Here is a 23044-nt window from a genome sequence, read left to right as displayed (position 1 = left end):
TCGAGTTTCTCATTTAATGCTTTAAATTTTTTGATTTTATAAAATGCGAAAGGATTTTAAGTTTTAGGCTGACTACGAACGGACAAGTGATTTTATGAGATATACAAGTATATCATAGCAAAAATTCTTCAAAGTTTGCCATTGCAAAAAAATTTATTAAAAAATAACTTTTTTTTTGATCGGAAAACTGTTATTTTTTCGTAAATATTTTTGTTGAATAACTATTTATCTCTTTTATTATTTTTGAGTAATACACTCAAGCTTTTGTTCGTCTGATTCTCTAACCGACACACTGTGCCCATGTATTAATAACAACAAAAAGCTTTGTGGGTAGATTTTGCAAATCTGATATGGCAGTGTGTGCAACAGGTAGTGGAAATTGTTGCTAGGTGTTTTTCAATTTATTACTGCAACTACACATGCATACGTATACAATATTTAAATGTTTGTATATATGAGTATATTCAATACTACATATACATTTTTGTGTATAAATACATATGCTTGTGCGGTAATTGCTGATGTTGTAGATTTAAGCATTCTCCCCTTGCATTTTTTTGTTTTGCAAATGTCGTTTTATGTCAGCTGTGCGGGCGTGAAAACAGGTTGATAAAAGGTGGAAATATATAAGTTATAAGTGGTGTTTCATTATGCAATTTATTCAATATATGTATGTATACTATCAATTTGTTTAACTGATTTAAATGCCGATCAATGTCAAGGTTATATAACTGGATTATATATTATGTTCAAAAGCAGGTGAGAGTGGTATATTATACTTGTATGTACATATGAAATATGCTGTTTGACCTTGCCTTATTGAGAACTGTGTGCTTTCCATGTCACTTACCATATACATAACATATGTATGCATGTAGTTTGGTAAATTGTTCGTCCAGGTTATTCGTATAAGATATTTCTTACTTTAATTTAAGTTATTTTATTGGCATGAAGGCAACTGTAGGATCTGACATGGTTTCAAGGTTCTTACTACAGTATTTCAGAGACTACACATCAAAGGCTACCTTAGCGAGTAGTGAATCGAACAAACAATAAGTATAAACCGAATATATTGTAATAGAATTAAGTCAAACAACTTGAATGAGTTATGTAATTTATTCTATTTGTATATATATTAATAATAATTATTAAGCAAGAACAGCTTTTACATTTACATTTGTTGTTAAGAGAGTGGAGCTGAAACATAGCGAGTAGAATAATAACCGGTCTTGTTTTTTTTCGAACAGGGTTTAATTAAGAACTGGTATATTAAAAACACTGGTTGAAATTGAAAGTTTTTATAATAAATAATGGTCTTAATAATGTGACAACTTGTTTTGTTAAGTAAACGGGATTACTGCTGATGGTATGTGTTTGAACGATTAACTATCCTAACGAGCTAAATTGAGATGTTTATAACTTTGAAAAGTGGTTGAGTTGTATTGGAAGAGCTATCACTGTTTAATAAGCTGCTTTCAATGTAATTATTCCAGATTATTAAATTTGACGCGACCTCCATAATCAATCCAATAAAATATTTTTTCTAGATACACGACAATTAGTGTGTGTTTCAGCTGCCCAACACTTTGTCTAGCGATTTTTACCATGAAAAAATTGAACTCAAAGAACCTTGTTGAAATTTTTTGTGTTTTCAATGGAATCACAGCTACAGAATCGTTAAAAATGTTGTAGATTGGTTTTGAGGAGCCAAATTTATCACGAACCTAAGTATTTGAGTTGCACAAAGCGTTCAGTTAAGGTCGTGAAGTCGTCGAAAACTTGTCTCACGCTAGTCGTCGTTCCGCTTCAGTTAAGATAACATCGAAAAAGTTAAAGAAGCAGTGCTTGAAAATCGTCGTGTTGGCAACAGAGAGATAGCAGAAGACCTCAACATCTCTTATGAATCGACTCAGCATATTTTGGTTAATGTTTTAGGTATGAGCGTGTCAATGCTAGACTCGTATCAAAATACTTGAATCTTTTGCAAAAACGACGTCGAGTAGAGGTCGTAGAATAGATGCTTGACAGCGTCGTTGAGAACCCTACTTTGATCCAACGCATCATTTCTGGTGAAAAGACGTGGGTTTATGAATATGATGTCAAAATTGTCCAGCTATTTAGCGAATGCTGCCAAAAATTAGCCGAAACCAAAAAAAAGAAAAAAAAAATTCACTAAAGGCTAACCCAGTCGAGGCTTATAAAAAGTGTATGCAAAATTAGATAAAGCGTTGGCAAGCTTGTATTGGCTCAAAAGTCGATTTTGAAGGCGATAATAAAGATTTGTATTACAATAGGTGAAGGTGTACTTTTTTTTTTGTCAGTCCGTGTGAAATTTGATCAGATGCTACATTTATCTATTATACCTACAAATATTTTTTTAAACAATTCAATCATTATAATGTAGTATTAAGTAAACAACTTTTTCACACCTGGTTAGTTCCGCTAGTCGAAAAAGGGGCAAATGCGTATACTCGGTTGTTATTTGAGATTGCGCATTCACAATTTTCCCACAGTTTAACTAATTCAACAAATATTTGCGGTTGAAGCACTGTTATTTAATAAAACCACTAAACTACCTTTAATGCTTAACAATTTGTTTATTTATAGTTTTTTTTTTTTTACATACACATACTTGTTTACAAAAGTTTAATTGCCAATTTGCACTGACCACCGACAGTTCACACGTGTGACTAATTGTATTTATACGATCGCTTCTCTTCACTTAACATATTTCATAAAAATTTATAAATTAAAATAGTTGCATAACAAGCGAAAATATAACGTTGCGTTTAGCGTCTAGCAGTAATGGTTAGTAATGGTTGTGTGGTCAAGTGACTCACCTAAAGGTTAATTGAAATCAATTGAATATGCAATTTATGGGTTTCTTTGTTTTTGCAATAACTATGCATGAATATTTAAAAAGCAGATGTGTCTATGTTGTTGCTAAAAGTATTTGAACTGAAAACTATTTTTATTTTATGCAAATATTATTACTTCTTGTGATTGGTTTTAGTTAAATGCCGTAACTATTGTAAGGTAGTATGAAAGGGAAATTATTGGAATGCTTTGAATATCCGGTTTTACTATATTATACAAATATTTTGTCTTGCTTAAAGGCATCTTTTATCCATAATAAATTCTCAAAGCCTAATAGGTCAAGTCTTATGAAATTTATATGATAAAATCTTAAGAAAAAATAAGTATCATTTCTCTTTTGCGACCTCTACACGACGTTGTTTTTGCAAAAGATGTACGTGTTTTTTGGTACGAGTCTATTGACATGCTTCATACCAACATTAACCAAAATGTGTTGAGTCGCTCCATAAAAGATGTTGAATTTCTCTGCTATCTCTCTTAAGCCAACACCAGATTTTTAAGCACTTGTAACAATTTAGTAAAACATTTTTTTCTGTCGGTCTGTTTAGCGCACGCAGTTCAAATGCGAGTAAAATTTTATCTGATTAGTCGACAAGCTTAATATTAGTTCCGGCAAACCAACGTTGATATACTGCCTTGAGAAATTCCTGCTTACCGGTAATGCGTTATGACAGGTAATAATTTTTGACGTGAGGAAACTCTGTACCACAAACGATTATTAAATTTGCATACAATAAAACAATTACACCATGTTCTCACTACAAGTCGATAAAATTGATAATTTTTTAAATTAATAAAAATGCATGAATGAAATTGTTTATACTATACATACATATTGGTTACACAGACATACCTGTATATATTTTTTGCTCAATTTTTTCACACTGCTGTGTGTAAATTTAAGCTTTTGTTGATATTCATTAAATTAATTTGGCTAATTAACAAATTGTTGTGAACTCGTAAAGTGAAAACTATGCACAGTTTATTGCTATCTGTTGAACCTGACTGTGAGCCAATAAATTCATTATTTAATATATATTTACACTGGTGCATGTATCATTTCAGCACTGATCAATTAATATATTGTGAGTATAATTTTTATTTGTGGGCTACCGTGAGATATATTATTATATATAATATTATATATGTATATCAAAATATTTTGCTCATATACTTATTTTTTTAATATTTGTTTAATTTAATCATTTAAAATTATGGCTTGATTTATGGTTCTAAAAGGAAACTTTGGAAATAAACGTGAGGAGCTGAGTCGATTTAACCATATCCCTGTGTCGTGTCTGTTCGTCTGACTGTATTTACGGGAACTAGTTCCTCAGTTTTTGAGATATCAATCTGAAATTTTGCAAACGTCCTTTCATCCCTAAGAAAACTACTTATTTGTTGGAACCGCCGTTATCGGACCACTATAGCATATAGCTGTCATACAAACTGAACGATCAAAATCGAGTCCTTGCATGAAAAACTTTTTTATTTGACGAGATATCTTCTCAAAACTTGGCACGGATTATTGCCTAAGGCAACGCTACAATCTGCGAACAAATGCTTTAGATCGGACTACTATAGCATAAAACTGCCATTCAAACTGGCCAATCAAAATCAATATAAATAATTCTTTTATACCCTTTTTAGCTATAAAAAATGTACCTGTGAAGGGTATTACAATTTCGTTACACCCGAAGTTAACGCTTCTCTTGTTTTTTACATTTTTACAGAAATATCCAAAATATTTTATCCTGCAATAGACTCCTATCTCTGTCAACAAAGAACACAAAACACCAGGTCTGTCACATTCTCTTACGTTTAGGTCTGGGAACGTTTGGAAACAAAACGGAAATGCATTGCATGTCTACCGAAAAAAAAACAAGTATTCAAATTGTTGTTGCGCACATTTTCGGTCATTTCATCTCTGCTGCTGAGACTGCACTCATTTCTCATTTTTATTGTCTGGCCATTTAAGGCTGATGTTGTTGTTATTGGCTTTTGTAGCTGCAGCATGAATTCTTTCTAGTATAATTGACCACAAATGTTGGTATTCCAATATGCAGAGCGGCAAGGCGAAAGGTAGCCAGCAACAAAAATCCACAATAAAAGCACAAAAAAGAGAAAAAACACACAGTATACCAAAAAACTATGTAGAGGAAATGAATTGAAAAGGTAGCATTTAAAGTTGGCTGGACAGCCGCAAAAGGGGTACACCAACTAATAACAACAACAATAACATTAATAGTATAGGTGGTAAACTATGGTATGTTGGAGTTAGCAACAACAATGAGCACAGCAGCAAGCATAGAGACCGGCAGCAGCTGCTCTTGTTATACTATACCCTGCAGACATGTTGCGGTTGTTTTTTTCTTGTTGTTGTGTTATCGTTTGGAATTTGGTGTTTTTGTTGATACGCTCGTTCCAATGTAGTAACTTAACATATTCGTTGTGGCACTGCTTTCGTGACTGTTTTTTGTGCTTTTTTCTAACTTTTTGTTTGGTAATTTAATATTTTGGCTTTCTAGTGGAAGAAGAAGAACTTAAGCATATTTTTTTATTTATTTTTATAAATTTAAGTTTACTAGTTTAAGTGGTTATTTGATATGTCTAATTGTATAATTAAAAAACATAAATTTTGCTTTTATTTCAGGTGCGAGATTGATTATACGGTTGAGGGGTAAGTGAATAATAACTGTTTATGGTATATACAAATAATTTTTTTTTTTAAGTAATTAATTCAATATATGTATATGTATAATATTACAATGAAATTGAATTTTCTGAGTTAAAACTTTAACTTTGATGCATAAATATATTAAAAATATATATATGTAAAAGATCTACGCTCTATAAACTTCTTACTCTATTCATATCTGAAAAAAGCTTGTTTTTTTTATTGCAATCCTTGAATCATTAGGAGGCATATTACAACCCATAAAGTCCTCAATATTTTCTTCTTCTCCATCCAAAAATTTCCTTATGAATGTCTCTGATGCCTTTATCGAGAATACATAGGTTAAACTCGCCTCAATCCAAATATCAACTTTTTACGTACATTTTGTCATGTGTTTTCTCCATATGACTGTTTCATCATGAAACTAACCCCACTTTTCGTTTTTATTAACAAGGTTACCATATGCATTTTCTTCTTCGTTCCTTCAGAGGGAATTTCTATAATGACGTCTCTCTAAAATTACGCTCACAACTGTACATTTAATCGGTTTAATCTTTTCTAATTCCATCTTTATTTAAGAAATCTAGAATTTGTAAGTGCTTAATTTGAAGCATAGGAGGTCCAGTTAATAAACCCAAAGAAAAACGCAGAATAGCTTACACTCTCTACAAAACTAAAATTATTTCTCTTCTGTTGTATTTTTGTAACTAAAATTTTCTTTTGAGTTGTTTATATTGTTGTTTTTTGTTGTAGAAAATGACTTGCTCACTTGTAAGCTAATTGCTTGTAACCCGTATTACTGAAGAAAGATGTTTTTGAGATGTATTTTATCTTTGATTGGGATAACGTGATTCGCGAGATGTGATGCACCGTTTTAAGTTTAAAAAGAATCTTATTGATGTTTCACGATCATAATACTGCGGATCAGTACCAGATCTCTCAACTGCTTCAAAACTATTTTAATTCGAGAAATAAATTTAAATTTTGAGAAATCTTAAAAGCATGATGTGCTTATATTTTAATTTTTTTCAAAATGTTTGCAAAAACTGCGTTTATATTTCCGTAATTATGTCTAAGTACATTCACTAACTTAACTACAATTTCCGAAACGATTGCAATTTGCCGCCACAAGCGATAGCTTATCAAGTCACTGGAAGTTTTATTATGTACTTTGCAAGTTACTTACCCATACATATGTACATGTGTACATGTAACCACATGTGTTTATGCTTTGGTAAGCAACAATATTAATAATTAAAATATGAAAATATCCCAAAGCAATTAGTTTGCAGTTTTAAAACACTGCAAAGACTGAGTTGTTTGAAACTCAATACCAGTTGGCTCGAAATATCAGCAAATATTCCAAGTATCCCATTTGGAATATTCTTTAAAATGTTTAACTTTTTGTATAGAAAGCTTAATGGAAATAAGAATAAAAATAATGTTCAATATTACCATTAATGTAAACTATATATTATATTATATTATATATATAAAATATATATTCTAAAGATTCATACTTCGAAGAAACAAATGCTTGTTTATTATTGACAGCGATTATTGCTTACTAACGACTAATCTATTCCTTTAGCGAAAATATATATTGAACTTAATATTTTTTCGAAATCATAAAAAAATGTTGCAGCAAGTGTGAGTGAGGTTCCTGAGAATCGATATCACCAGAAGTCTGTCGCTGAGTAGAAGATGATTTAATTTAGGTTATGTCAAGTTTGGTTTAGACCAACATTATACTATATGTCCTCAGTAGAAGGTCATTATACAAATAATAGAGAACTGATAGGTCGTGACCCTACGTAAATTACATTTTCTTTGGAACTCCATAGTTTCTAAAAACTAGACAGTTTTGAATAGCCAAAATGTTAGACGATTGTTTTAGATATATTGTTATATATATTGTTGACCATTGATTTTTATATTAATTACTCCTGAACCGGGAAACTACTATCAGCACGACGTATAGGTATAAATATTTCACCGGTTAGCTGAAAATATCTTTAAAACCAAAACACAGCCGACTACTTACAATCGTTACCGACGTTATTGTGGAAGATTTTGCTATAGTTATATCGAAAGCCGGCTAAATAGCGGATGGGAATTAATGATGGAGTGAATACTATATGGAGCAAAATCCGTCACTATTTGGCACAATGCTTCCATAGTTTTTATAGATTGTGTAGAACATCGTAAGTTAGCACGACATGCAATAAAATGTAGTTAAATAGTTTATATAGATCACACAACAGTTATATTTATACACTGCACAGGGTATATTAAGTCTGTCAAGTTTATATATATATATAAATGATCAGCTGGCGAGTTGAGTCGATTCAGCCGAGTCCATCTGTATATATTGAAATTGGACCCTTAGTTTTTGAGATATCGGTCTGAAATATTGCACACGATATTTTCTTCCTTAGAAGCTTCTCATTTATCGGAACTGGTGATATCGGACCACTATAGCTGCCCAACAAACTGACCGTTCCAAAAAAAGTTCTTGTATGGAAAACTTTATATAATATGATAAAATTGAATGAAATTTGGCAAGGATTATTGTTCATGACAACGGTGCCATCTCCGAAGTAATTGTTCAAATCGGTCAATTATAGCATATAGCCGCCATACAAACTGATCGATCAAAATTAAGATAGGGATCTTCATAAAAAATATTTTTCCGTATTAAGTGACCTTAATTCGACTTAAGGTTGTTTATGTCAAATCGCGTGGCTAGAAAGAACTAGCAAAACGTTTTTCGTTGTATGCAGACCGTTTGCCGATTACGTTTTCCGATTTAGTTATACATACAATTGCAATAAAGATGCATTTGAAGGTTATGTATTGTCGATGCAGCCGAAGTCAAAACTGTTTCTTGTTTTGATGGGAAATCAGTTTCGATATGAATTCTAGTTGAAAACAAAACTTGAGAGCTCAGTCAAAATAGTTCAATCGTTTGAATACATTAACATACATATTGTACAATTGTATAACTGTTTATATATGATGACATTCTAATTTCTGCTACCATTCGTTATAGTGAAAAAATTTTAGTGAATGGCAAATTATTTGGCGCGAATATGCAGTTAATTGCGTGTGGTTTTGATAGTTTTAAATTTTTTCTAACTTGATTGACTAGTTTAGCGGCGAACTGGCTATGCAATCATAATGACCGCAACTTGAATGTAATTTAATTAGTGTTGTCAGTGCTAGAAGTCAGTGAATAAATCTACAAAGTGAGTACAACTGACTGTCTGTCGTTGTATAAATTAATTATTACAAAGTTGTGTGGTGAGAAAATATGACGATCGTGCAAATTAAGGATGGTTGCTATTTTACAATCAATAATTAACTGAAATATAAAATAGCTATGAATCATGATGCAATTATTTACCTTATGAGTACTTGCAATAAATAATACAGTGCTTGTCAAATGTCGGCATGCTTGTTTATACTTACACAACTAATGGCTGCTGTCCACGCTTGATTGGCGCCTAAGATGTGTTTAAACCTTTTATCGCTGCAGCAGTAAATCCTTGCATAAACAATATTATTTATTATTGTTGTTTATACGAAGCTTAGCGCGCACACCTTTTCTACTGCCTGCTCGTGTGTTTGTTGTTCCAACACACGCACTAATGTCTATGTTGTATGTTTGTATGTTGTTGGTAAAGTTGTCGGCTGATAAGGATTACGTAGCGCGCCACTTTCCGTTCGTTCACAAACAAATCGCAGCTTCTGACACTTTATGACCGCTAATCGTGAGGATCGTAAAATTATGGATTTCTATTTTTTTCTTCACTTGATCGCTGTGATTGATATCAAAAAAACATCCATGGCCACATTTTACGCCTTGAAACACACAAGTTTTTTTTTTTAACCGCAAACTTTCTATTGTTCACTAAACACCATTTATTGTTGTTGTAAAATTCGTTGCTTAAAAATTTATGAAAATATAATGAATATAATTATTATTATTACTATTATTTTGTATAAATATCTCGTAATCGTGCTAGAGTCTCGCTGGCTAGCCTAACGACTGCTGCGGTGGGCTTGTTGTTTCATACGCTGGCTCAACACTGTGTGTATTCACGCGCCGTCTTGTGCTGGGTAGCTCTGAGTACTGTGCAACACAAATACTACACTAATTTGCTTGTACAGTGGCTGATGTTGAAGAAGCTTGAAACGAGACGAGAAACAACACAAAACGTATAAAAATGTACAACAACAACAAAAACCACAACAGCAATTACAACAAAAACATGCATGGCAATAGCGCTGAGAACAACAAATCCATACATACATATGCACACCGCGTCCACACACAAACACACACATATATAAAGAAAGAGACGAAGAGCAGTTGAAACGTAAAACTCGAAAATTCATACTTACAAATACTTTAGTGCTGGTGTTGTTGTTTGTGTAATTTTCTGTTTTGGATTTAGTTGAGCACAGTCTGTCTGCTATAAATATGTTGGTACGTACAACATTTGGTCAACATTGTCTCTTATAGGGGTACATTTGTATGCCCGTATGCATGCGTGTGTGTATGTGCGTGAGAGTGTGTTAGTGCACGTATGCATACGCTTGAAACCGCTCAAAAATGTCAAACAACCATATTACAGCGCTAGAAGCCGCTCAATGGCCGTCACTGTCAAATAGTGGAGGGTGCAATCAGCTGAGTTACATACATACAGGCGCACATGCTCACATACACGTGGGCAATTATTGTCCATACATATACTAAATACATACAAGTAAGCATAACATCTGTCATTCTTTGGTAGTTTTAGCGTGATAGCCCGCAGAGATTTAGAACTATAGGAATATATACCCCAAACTAATGTTCTAAGTCGCTCTTTGGCGGCCAACTACGCTCAGCGCTGTAATTGAGCATACAAAGTTGCTCACCAGTCACTCGCTCAATGAGTGAGTGTTCACTGGAGGCGCTCCAGAATGAGCTAAAATAATTTAAAATAAAGTAAACTGCAATTTAAATAAAATAAAATATTAAACATTTTGGAAGGCCAAAAATTAAAGTGAAATATAATAAAATTAAATGACTTATTTTTTAAGCAGTTAGAAGTTCAGAGGTCGTTAATAGTAAATACTAAGGCCGATCTTTCTAAAAGCTCTTTTAATAGAAAAAAATACACACAATATGGAATAAAACATAATTTAAAATAGCACTGCTAAATGAAGAAAATTAAAATTGAATTAAACAGAATAATAAATCATTTTATAACATAACATTACTTAACATAACTTAACATGACATAACTTAGCATAGCAAAATTTTAAATAAATAAAAAAATATATATTTAAATTAATAGATACTAGTAAATATTTAGTACTATTAAAATATTTCCAACATATAAACTCTAGTTTCTAATAATAATGCTCCCTAGCAGAAAGCAAAATAAAACATGAGTATGCATTAAATTTAAAAATTTAAAAATTTAAATTTAATACCGAAAAGTAAAAAATAACAAAAAATAAAAAAAGACACTGAAAAATTAAATTAAATTGTATCAAATATAATTGTATAAAATAACAAAACATATAGTAACATAACATAACTTAACGTAACGTAACACAACTAAATATAAAAAAACTTAACGTAACGTAACATAACTTAATATAATAAAACTTAACGTAATGTAACATAATTTAATATAATATAAAACAGATAATATAGCAATATTAAAATAATAAATATATTAAATAAATTACATAAATTTTTCTTACATAAATATGAAAATATTTATTCAAATATTATATTAAGGGGTTATGTCTTCTAGCGAATTCCAAAAAATCGATTTTTTTGCAGTAATATCGAGTGTAAATATATTTGAGAATATTTTAAGAGTTTTGAAAAATTCTGGTTTCTCTTGTTCCCATAGGCGATTTCCAGCGCACCTCTAAAAAAAGATGTCTGGCGGCGAGAAAGATTTTTCGGATTAAAATGATCTCAAATCCAAAAACAAAAAAAAAAATTCTATTAGTTTAAATGAATGCAGTTAATGATCGAAGCACTAGTAAAAATTTGATTATGGAGCAAATGGCGCCTTTTCCAAAAAAGTAGTTTTTTGTAAAAAAAAAATTATATTTCAGTTGGCTAAAAAATCGAAATTTACCTGACAAATATATGTAAGAACGTCGTCAGTTTCAGTCGATCGATCTAGCCGTTTTACCGACTCCGAAAATAGCGTTTTGAGAAAAACGCGTTTTAAGTTTTTGGGAGTCCATTAGGCTAAGTTAATAAAATTTTACACTATACGCTATATCTCTGAAACTATTTTGCCTGATCACCTTAAAATTTTAGGAGAATATTCTCAAATGTACATATGTCAATGCAATTGCAATGTTTACCAATGAAGTCATTAGTTGCTGGTGGTTAGCTTTTGAAATATTTGATTTACGACTTGCTCGCCGATTTACAATTTAAATCGTTTACATTCCTGTTATTGTCAACTTACATGAACATAAACTAAGCTCACTGCTGTAAAGAAAGAAAGCCGATTGCCTTTATTTGACTCGACTAAAATTGCTAACAATATTTATTCGTTTCCTTTTCGTGTTCTCGCTGACATATTTATCGTTTTTCAATTCGGTTCGCTAGTGCTGCTGATATCTCCATGTTTTTGTTTTGTATTTCCTAATCTGGAGTCACACACCAAATAAAATACAAAATATTGGGTTTGCTTGAAGGCAGGTTTTAAATTACCGTTATGTCAAAGTTGAATTCACTTTAACGACCACACATTTTACCGATGTAGACATGCGCATGCGTGTGTACATACTCGCATGTACGGTATGTAAAGTCAAAAGTTATGCATTTGTGTTTTGGTTTTGCCTCCACTTGCATGTGCTTATTCGTTTTTGCTCTGACTTACTACCGCCTTATTATTGTATATATTCTTTTGTTTTCCATTTTCCTTTTTTTTGTTGTTGCAAACGCCGATGTTCGCCTCTTTATTATTGCTTTGTTGTTGTTGTGCCTTTCACTTCGATTTTTTAAACTAGCGGTGTCTCTTGTAGTTGCATTCGTTGAAATGCTGAGCGTTGCATGCCACGTAACACGCACACATCACTCAACGGCGCCGATGCAATCCAGCCACTCGACTCATTTTACGGCATGCATGACCACGTGTGATCATATCCGATATACATTTATCCATTACTCAGCATTATTTGTGGGTTTATGCTCACGTGTCGACGTGTTGCGGCGCACGTATGCCTTTTAAGAGCAAAGGATAATACGCCTGCTGCTGGTTGACAGCTAAGCGCATGCATAATTTGAGGCCTTTTAAGAGATTGCTGTACCTAATGGGGAGGCTACGATCAATCATTTTAATTTAGTCTTCAATTTGATTTCAAATCGAGACAGATGAACCATTTCCGGGCGTTATTTGGCAATTTATAAGTGAAAAGGAAGCTCTCCTTGGACTGTCGATCATCACTAAATTCTGATCTTACTGCATTGTATGTATATGAATAAGCACATATATACATATATACGGAAGTGACTAGCTGTTGGAAATTCTTCGAAAATAACTCAATATTTTATAAAGTTCCTTTCATAATTTTGTGTTTTGAGAAACTCACGTTTAATTTTAAATTAGGAAAATTTTGGCGATTTTAAAATGCTCTCCATGAATGCATAAGATGAGATCAATTAAAAAGTATAAAATGTTAATATCAAATATAAATTCTTACCCTTAAAAGTTAAGCTAAAAATTCTGAGCCTTTTGCTAACATGTTAAAGTTTTCAATATCTCGGTATTTTCGGTTGATTTTCAACCTTTCCAAGTTTTACCAATTTATACAAATGCCATCCCAACAAGCCATCCGTTGGTTAAATCATACATTACTTACTTGCAAATTGCTAATACATACACACGTTGCAACTTATGAAACACTGCCTACTAGCGTTTTCTATCAATATTTTTGACCTACTAGAGATTTTTATTCACATTTCTTTGAGTTTCTTTAGTTCTAAAGTAGATAAAATATGTACTCGATTCCTTAAAAGATTTTTAAATATATTGGAGTTTCGGGTAGTTGCGACTTGCCGGGTTGTCGAGGACATACATATGTATTTATAATATTGTTCAACTGCAATTACTGAAGTTATTCTGTCGTCAAATGGTTCTCACGATTTCGGAAGCCAATTTTCAATTGTTAGATCCAAAATATCCAGAAATCAGTTTGAATAGTGTTTTTGTAGCCTATATTAAATTATTTTAGCATTCATCATTTCCGGGTTTGAACCTGAGTTAATGTAATGTAATTCCATATGTAGATGATCATAAAAGTGATGTAAGTTACTCTGTAATAGAATATAATATAGGTGTAAAAAGCAATTTAAATAAATAACCAATAAGTTTTAAAACCTACAAATAATATTCATCAGTAATGATTTGAGAATTTTTAATAGAGTGTTTGTGTAAGGGATTATATCCACTTGCAAGTCAGAAAAAAACGCGTTTTTTTTGTGAAACTTTTTGGAAGAAACGCTTTTTTATAATAAAAAAATAAAAATAGTGTACATTTTCAGAATTTTATGTACTTTATTAGCTGGTATGTACTTTATTAACATTTTGAAAAATTTTGGATATCCTTGTAGCCATAACCGTTCTTCAAGAGGTCTTCCAAAAGGAAGTGTTTGACGGTGAAGAAAATTTTTCTGCTTAAAATTATTTCAAATCCAAAAACCAAAAGGGTTTCTTATTGCACTAGATGATTACAGGTAATAATCGAAGGACTTCCGACGGCTTCCCAAAAAAGCAGTTTTTTGTGAAAAATTTACACTTCTTTAAAATTTTCCAATTTCAATTTTTCGGAGAACATTTTAAAATATATATCTATTCGATATAGACACATCACATAAGCAAACAAAAATGTATATACTTTTTTTTGAAATTCTCAATTTTGAAACAGAATTTTTTTGTCATCATGAGGAAACTTGTATGAATATTATTCATATGCTTGGATTTATCTAAGTTCTTGTTTATTCTTGTTTGAATTTTTCTAAGGTAGAATGTCTGAAATTGAATGCGTTCCCATAGTAACCTCGAGCTCCGTTGCCTATATGGAATATAGTAGCGAATGGAATATTGAAAGTAAATAGCTATAATATATTAATTTTATAATTTTGTAAGTTTCCGAGGGTGGGTTTACCATTTTTTAAGTTATAGTGGCTTCTACTTTTGTTTTGTGGTTCCAAACGATTATGGAAGCTAGTAATACCCATAAATGCATCCTGAAAAATTCCACAAAATATATTTCAAAAACACTCAAAAAAGTACTCAATGTCATGTTACACTACACTCCACTTTCCAACATGGCATGTAGCACACAATGTTGCAGGAACTGTGTCTATGCCACAATGCAGGCCATCGCTTCAATGACAGCTGCAAGAGAGCTGCGAAACTTAATAAAAATATAGGAGTGATAGTCTGATGTGGGCACAGTAAATGCAATAATCAAGAATTAAGAATATGCATGAATGAGCATATTGGGCATAAAATGAACTATAAGAGCAGCAACAACATCATTCGCAGCAACATTCATACATGCTGGCAACGGAAGTGGGGGGCAACATATGTAGACCCACATGAGCATGAGCATGGCTGTGTTATAAGTAAATTAATACGTACATAAATAAATACATACATATTTTATATCAACGAACTTGCCACATGCAATGCAGAAGCCGCCACAGCCACAGCAAGCAGACGCAAAGCCAGACAAAGGAACAGGCGCACAGGACGTAGAACCAAAAAACAAAGTGAAAGAACAAACCGGCTGCTGTGGACCCTACATTTGTATGGAGTCTTATTTTCATGTGGCTGTATTTGTCGGCAAGTGTGTCCAGCTGCATTTGAAGTTCTTCTTCACATCAACAAAATAATAATATCTTATATATTGGATAATAAAAGCAATTATATGAAATATGCACTCAAATTGATAACTCAGCGAACAGTGGCGTGGCATTCAGAATCTTCAATTTATATAAAAAGTGAGCAACGAAGCAATACCATACATAAGCTCACACACACGAAAGCACACACAGTTGAGGATGAAAATAAAAACGAAAAGCGATTGAGTGGAAAACAGGAAAAACAAGATGCACCCACGGCCAATTGCAGCAAAAGCAGCAACAGCATCATCAACGTATCAACAACAACACGTCGGCAATTGCAGACACCCGCCAAACTCTCAGCTTGCAAGTCATTTCTTAGAAAAATCCTTATGAACATTGGACGCTGCACGCGCACAAGTGACAACGAATGTCAGCGCTTTTGCGGTATATATATGTATAGTATTTACACGCAAGAAGCATGAGTTTCTTGTTTGTAAATACTCGCACAGCCATACGTACATACAATACATATGTGTACATATAAATATGTACCGCATTGTATGCTTATAAAAATCGAATCGAGAAAACTTGTACTTATTCTACTTTCGGATAGTTTATTGAACTCAAGAACACGATCTGTCTGGAACAGTGCCCGTGTAAAGATGTGGGCAAAGCAGATTGCATTCAGTCTATGGAAAAAATCTGCTAGCAGCTTTCATGCGATGATCAGTGAAAGAAAAGTTATTTTAAAATAAATAATTTTAGTAAACTTTTTGGTGAATACCTTAAGGTCTACGATTTTATAGACCCCCGTGATGTTAAACAAATATAATAAATATTAGGGTGGAGCGAAGAAAAATTTGGTTTTTTTTCTTAGCCTGAGGGTAAAATTTGTAGATTATAAAAAAGAAAATTTTTGGACAAAACTCAGTTTTAAAGTAAATTTCGAGTTAAATTTTTTTTGGACAAAAAATAATAATTTTTGGTTTAAACTCTTCACGTTTGTATAATATATAAAATATACTGAATATGACGATTTTTGACTGAAAATTTATTTTAACGCTTAAGGAAAGCATGTGGTCATTTAAGACTTTTTTAAAACTCCAATAATGGCCACAAAAAAATTTTTTAAATTGATAAATTTTAATTGAACACTTATCAAAAATTGTTTAAGAAATAAAAATTTTAACTCGAAAATTTACTTTAAAACTTTCTCTAGGTGTTAAAAAAGTTTTTTTTTGTCCAAAAATTTTCCTTTCTTAAAATCTACAGAATTTACCCAGAGGCTAAGGCAAAAAAATAAAATTTTTTCGCTCCACCCTAATATATATCTAGCCCTAAGAACATGGCTTCTAAGTATGAACACATTTTTGGAAATTCTAGGCACTCACCAGCAACGCATGAGACCGATTAGATCACCAAAAGCATTTAAACCATTTTGTCGTTCCATACTATGTTCAAGTTTAGATATCTATATTTCGTAAGCTTTTTTTCACACAATTTTTATGATCAAGCTTGCAAATGTATGGAACAGGACTAGTCTACGTTGTATAGTGAAAATGATTTACTTGTATAATTTTTTCTGATTTCAATATTATATTTTTCATTTATATTGGGTTCTAATATTAAGTTTAGATGGGGTATATTTGTCTAAGCTTTATAATGTTTAATTTAGTAAAGACTAGAACTGCAATCAAAAAATCGATATAAAAAAATAAATTTAAACGCAAAAAGTACAAAGCTCCACATCCTAAAACACAAATAATTAAAATACAATTTTAAGATATTCTAAACGGTCTTTTATTCATTTTTATTTTTCAGACGTAGTGGTTGACGGAAAAAGTCATCGAAAATTTCTCTTAGTTACATTCCGTGCGCCACTGAAAAAGTGTAACACTTCTGAACATTCAATCTAACGGAACTGTCTCTCATATTTTGTACTACAAGAAATTTGTGGAACTAAAATATGAAAGTAAATCTTTTATTTGTAGGGTTGTGCATTACTTTTCGAGAGGTTCGCTTAGAAATATCTATGTCATAGTTGAAAATATAAGAAAAATCGTTGACTTACCGCACCCTGCTTTCTATATAGTCCTTTAATCAGTCTTTGCGGTTTGTAACTTTGAATTTTTTGCACCATCGCAACTTTTTGCTCAGACATCTCATATAAGGGTGTTCCTAAAGTTCACAAAACGATTCATAAAATTAAAAAAAATAATAATATTAAAAATTCTTTAAATAAAATGTTGCATTGGGAAGTAAAATTAATAATATTGTATATAATTATATCTCGATGCTAGAAAATTGAAGGGCCCTGTATGCTTTAATGTGGCCATGTGATTGAAAATTGCTTGACTAAACTGAAGAAAAATGTATAAAATTATAAAAAAAAAATAGTGTAAACGTTCTGTTATTTCATTATACTTGTATCTTGATCGGTTCAGTTTTATCTATGTATCGGGCTCATAGTTATTGTAATTATAATCTTAATAATCAATTTATATATATTTCGACATATTTATTATTGTTTACATTAGTTGTCTTCGATTCGCCCAACATTAGAGAGTAGGGAATTATACCAGTTGTTCAAACAAACTGGCAGCACTTACGATACAACCCTGCGTTAACAGGTTCTCTGACGCATGCCCAAGTGAGTTGCGCTTATTTCATTCATCTATAAATTCTGATTTTCGCGGCAAAAAAACATTTTAATGATCTTGAGCCATACGTTTATTATAAACAACTATAATTGATTTTAAGCCTTAAGTTTTCAAAATCTACATAAAATATTGGTATTTTAATTTTGGAGAGTAATTTGTCTATTGAGCCCTTCACATAGTTAAAATTTTTCTGAAATGCATAAAACAAAACTTGGTATCATTGAAGATAGCGGTTATACAACAGTAATGAGGTGCTCTCTTGTAGCATTACAACTTGATATCTTTGCTGTTACTTTTACATGTAAATTTTTTGAGAACAGTACCCAAATATAGCTAGCAAAAAATGGCGCATCGAAGATAACCGAGTCTAAAGGAATTTTTTTTATGGAAAATTATTTTTGCTATGCAAGAGCATGTTAAAAGCGAGTTGAGATACGAAGCAACCCTGAAATTAAATATTATTTCCGAATTTACAGTGACTAAAAATCGTGCTTTTGAAAATTGTAACTTTACTTTTCTCTCAGTGTAATGTTGCAAAGACTAGTGTAGACATACATACCTATATACATTAAAACTAAAGATTTAGCACTTATTTTACAATAAAGAGCAAATGTTTTACTATTTTCAGTCGTCAAAGCCAACATTGCAACACAAAACTGCTGGTATTTTAAAATGATACATACAGTTTAATGGTGTCTTGCATTTTACAAGAAATACAATATCAAAACAAAACCAGTCGTGCATTAAGAAGATCCATTGGTTTGATCTGTTTCGCTCCAAAAAATGTGTTGTAATAAATAGGCGACCAAAACAGAAACGCAATCGATAAATACCAATATAAAAAACTAAGGAATCTTTATGCTGGTTGAAGTTATCAAAAAGCATTAACATTCAACAGTTGTCTTACATCGAGTTAGGTCTGTTATTTCATTCTGGCTTCGTTTGCCAACAATGTCATTGCAGTCACGTAGCTAGAGTAGTTTGTAAACAAATAAAATAGTAGAAATAATAGAATTAGAAAAGAAAAGAGGTGCCAAGGTAGTTTTACCGGTTGCAAGTCTTTCCCTTATTTTTCTCTATACTCGTTCTTATGCCTTGGGCCAAAACCAACACGTAGAAAAAGGTGCAAAGTCTTCAATGCATATACGAGTACATTTATGCTATATAGTTGTATTAATATGTGTTCATGCTTGTTCGACAAAACCATTTAAGTACAACAGGTCCCAAAAGCCTGCTGCTTACATGTGGCAGCAACAAGTTGCCAAATATTGCCAACATTGGGAGAAGCAGTTGTTCTGCCGGTAAATACATACAACCCGCTCAAATTTTGTCTGTATTCTTACGCTATGTGTACATACATATAGTTTGTTTAAATTTGTTTTCTTTGGGTATATTGAAGAAATAACTATAGCCACTAGCAAACAGTAGTTGGCAGTTTGATTCTATTGAGTTTGTTGGTCATTTCACGTTATGAGGCGAGTATTGAAATAGTAAACAATAGCTTTGGCTACTGTTTTATTTATATTTATTTTTTTTAATTCATATGGTCATGTGTTTCCAAATTCCTTTCGCAGCCAATACAAGGTGCGTTCCAAAGTAAACAGTAAAAAAGTAACAAAGTAAACTATAGTGGCGCCATTTTTATGTCGATTAGTGCGTTAGAATCAGCTATCCTTTATCGACTTCCACTACAAATTTTATGACATTTCATCTATTGGAAGTGAAGTTATTGCGTTTTAAGTGTCAGTAGGTTTTTGTCATCGGTGCGAAAATGAGCTTCGAACAAAGAGCCAACATTAAATTTTGTTTTAAACTTTTACCGAAACGTTTCAATTAATGAAACAAGTTTATGGCGATGATTGCCTATCCCGTAGCAGGGTACACGAGTGGTTTCAACGTTTTCAAAGTGGTCGTGAGGACATAAATGAGAAATGAGCCGAAACCCAAAAATCGGACCTGGAAAAGTCAAAAGTGAAAACAATGCTAATTTGTTTTTATGATTCCAAGGGTATTGTCCATAAAGAATTTGTTCCACTCGGCTAAAACGTTAATGCGGTATTCTACCTTGGAGTTTTAAAGCGTTTGGTGCGCCGTATTCGACATGTTCGGCCCGAATATCGCGAAGATGGAAGTTGGCGTTTGTTGCACGATAAAGCGATGTCTCATCGATCGACGCTTGTGGCCGATTATTTGACCAAAAATCACATTTTAACAATCAACCACTCCCCGTATTCACCTGATATGGCACCGTGCGACTTCTACCTTTTCGGAAAAATGCATTTGCCGATGAAAGGCAAGCGTTATGCAGACGTGGAGGCCATTCAAAAGGCTTGCACCGGCATACTGGCGGCCATACCGGGCAATGAGCTAAAACACTCGTTCGACATGCTTTTGAACCGTGCAAAAAGCTGTATTAAAGCAGAAGGAGACTATTTTGAATAAAATTAATTGATTTTGCCGATAAAACCATTTGTTTTGTCTTTTTTTTTTAAGTGCTGTTTACTTTGGAAGGCACCTTTTACATAGATATGTATATTCATAAAAATTTTCGATTTGTAAATAGAAATTTGTTTGTATAGAAGTATTGAAAAAGCAATTTTTAGGCTAACTGATATCACTTTCATGCTAGACAAAAACCAAATTCAGTAATACACTTTCCTCACAAAAAAGTGCTTCATAGTCTAATAGAATCCGTTGAAATATTGTATAAGAGTATTACAGAATTTAGTTATTATTCGCAGTAAGCGAATATAGGGAACATAACCCATAATTTTTGCTAGTACTCACGGGAACTCACTATAGATGAGGCGTTAAAACTGAAAACGCTGGATTTTCTGATATAAGGGAATAAATTCTACTTTGCTAAAGGCATTTTTATGACAGACATTCTTTTAGGGGTTTAGGGATGAGATCCCCTAACTTACATGATACATTACTGCATTCAATAAAAACGACGACGTTCACTCCCAAACCATCCTGTTGGAATAGAACTTTTAAATAGAATTCCTTCGAGTACCAGTTCTTGACCGAGTAAAAATCTCAGACTTACTAACAGGGGACGACGGTAGGTTAGGGTATGATACTTAGTGTACCTGTACCTTAGTATTTTATTGTAAGAACTTGATAAGTATATGTTATTTAAGTTATATTGAAAATAAATTTTCCTTTTTTTCGAAAGTGTATTAAAAGCTAATTGCAAGGTATACATATCATAAATACATATATTATCAATCCTTACTCTTGTACTTGCCTGTGGTTTGGTTACATTAGGAATGTCAAGGTCTTCACTTTCTCACCTCGACATATGTTTTATGTACTTTTTTTCAAGTTAGCTAAGCAAGAAGCTCTTTTCTGATCAAAAGAGTTTTTAACAGAAGAGATTGGGATCAGAAAGAGTTGGAGCCTTAGTCTTTATGTTTTTCTTTGTCTCATTATGGATTGTGTTTCGAAGTTTTATTTTATTAATAATTTTGGATGAGACACAATCAAAAAGTGCTATTTTTTAATGAAATATATTATATGTATAGATGCAAAAATAAAAAAAAAAGTAGAAGCTGTACAACAAACCCAATTTTAATGTTGCTTTAAGCATATACCTATAGTGGCGCACTTGAATTATCTTACTATGGTCATATCTTGGTCTTCAATGTTTTAACGAAGTTTTTGCCAATGTAAAGCCAATTACAATTAAGATGACCGTGTGCATATTAGAAATGATGACATATAAGGTATGTGAACGTTTCTTCAGCTTGCCGTTGATTCTTAGTTGTTGCAATGAGGGTTATCATATAGCTCAAATTGACTCTAGCGTTTAAAGAAGCTTTTAAATAGAAAATACAGACAATAACTTATTGATCGATTATATCCAGTTCTATAACTTAAGTTAAAGTCCTAAAGGACCGATTTGTCTTAATTTTTGTTGCCACAGGTATGACGTACATATATCTCAACAACAGCGTTTTTGCGAATGACAGCCTTGAAGTCCAACGTAAAAACTGTTATTAACTGAAATGAGAGTGTTGGTTTAGGAAATCGGTCGATTAATTAAATTAACCCTTAATAAGTCCTTCGTCAAGCGAATCCTAATATATAGTATGAAAGTTGGAATGATGAAACATAAGGCAAAAAGCAAAAAAGAAGAAGATGGGGTACCGATATTGAGCAACAATGGTACTATGATCGGAACTATACTTCTTAACATGTGTAAACCGAAATTCGATTTATTTTGATGGTAACAATAGCATCAATATGCTTTCAAAACAAATCAGTTTAAAACATTCTGCAACAAAAATTCTATCAAAGTTTTGAAGATACATTAGAATCCGCGTGCAAAAGTTAATACTGTACTTGCAAAGAATAGACACTAAGGCTTAAGCTTACGGGCTAAGCAATACATTAAAGCTACTAAGGCCTCACTAGTACTCACTAATTGGACTAAAGATTTCGATAGCATATATTTCGGGATTAATGGCTTTATGGTTAAGGAATCACTAAAACATAATATTTTCTCGAAACAGATGAAATAGTAAAGCAGATTTTAAATAAAAATCGTTTGTACAACGCATCCGCGACAACACTGGTTAGACCAGCTAATTATATTTAATGCTAAACACTAGAAGTTAGCAAAGGAAGAGCGAGCGCATGTCAGTTTCTAGCTGCCTATCGTATACACAAATGACAGCAAACTGCACTCGTATAAACCGCTAAGCCGCTCCGAACAAAGTTGGCAAGCGATGAGTGGTTTTGTGGTGATAGCAAAGGCCAGAGTGAGAGCCAGGTTTTTACATTGACCCACATGCATGTGTTTGGCAAGAGAGTAAAGTCAAGTGTGATGTACACATACAAAAATGCCAATCTACAACCAAATAAAGTGAAGTTAAGTCGTGCTGAGGGAGACCGAGTTCAGCTGGGAGTTGCATGGTTGGTTGGCCAGCTTGTGAATGTAGT

The 23044-nt window shown here is 32.5% G+C and overlaps 1 protein-coding gene across 1 annotated transcript in view; it reads right to left on the bottom strand.

The window, feature by feature from the left end:
• Nucleotides 1–9714, bottom strand: part of ogre (optic ganglion reduced) — a 29021-nt gene extending 19307 nt beyond the window's left edge. The window contains exon 1 of the mRNA XM_070109896.1: nt 9026–9714. The gene's annotated coding sequence lies outside the window, so the exon portion shown is untranslated. The remainder of the gene's footprint in view (nt 1–9025) is intronic.
• Between the last annotated feature and the right edge of the window lie 13330 nt (nt 9715–23044).

Source organism: Bactrocera oleae, chromosome 5 (genome assembly GCF_042242935.1).
Source record: "Bactrocera oleae isolate idBacOlea1 chromosome 5, idBacOlea1, whole genome shotgun sequence".
In the NCBI taxonomy this organism is placed as follows: Eukaryota; Metazoa; Arthropoda; class Insecta; order Diptera; family Tephritidae; genus Bactrocera; species Bactrocera oleae.
This window is presented reverse-complemented; position numbering and strand designations above follow the sequence as displayed.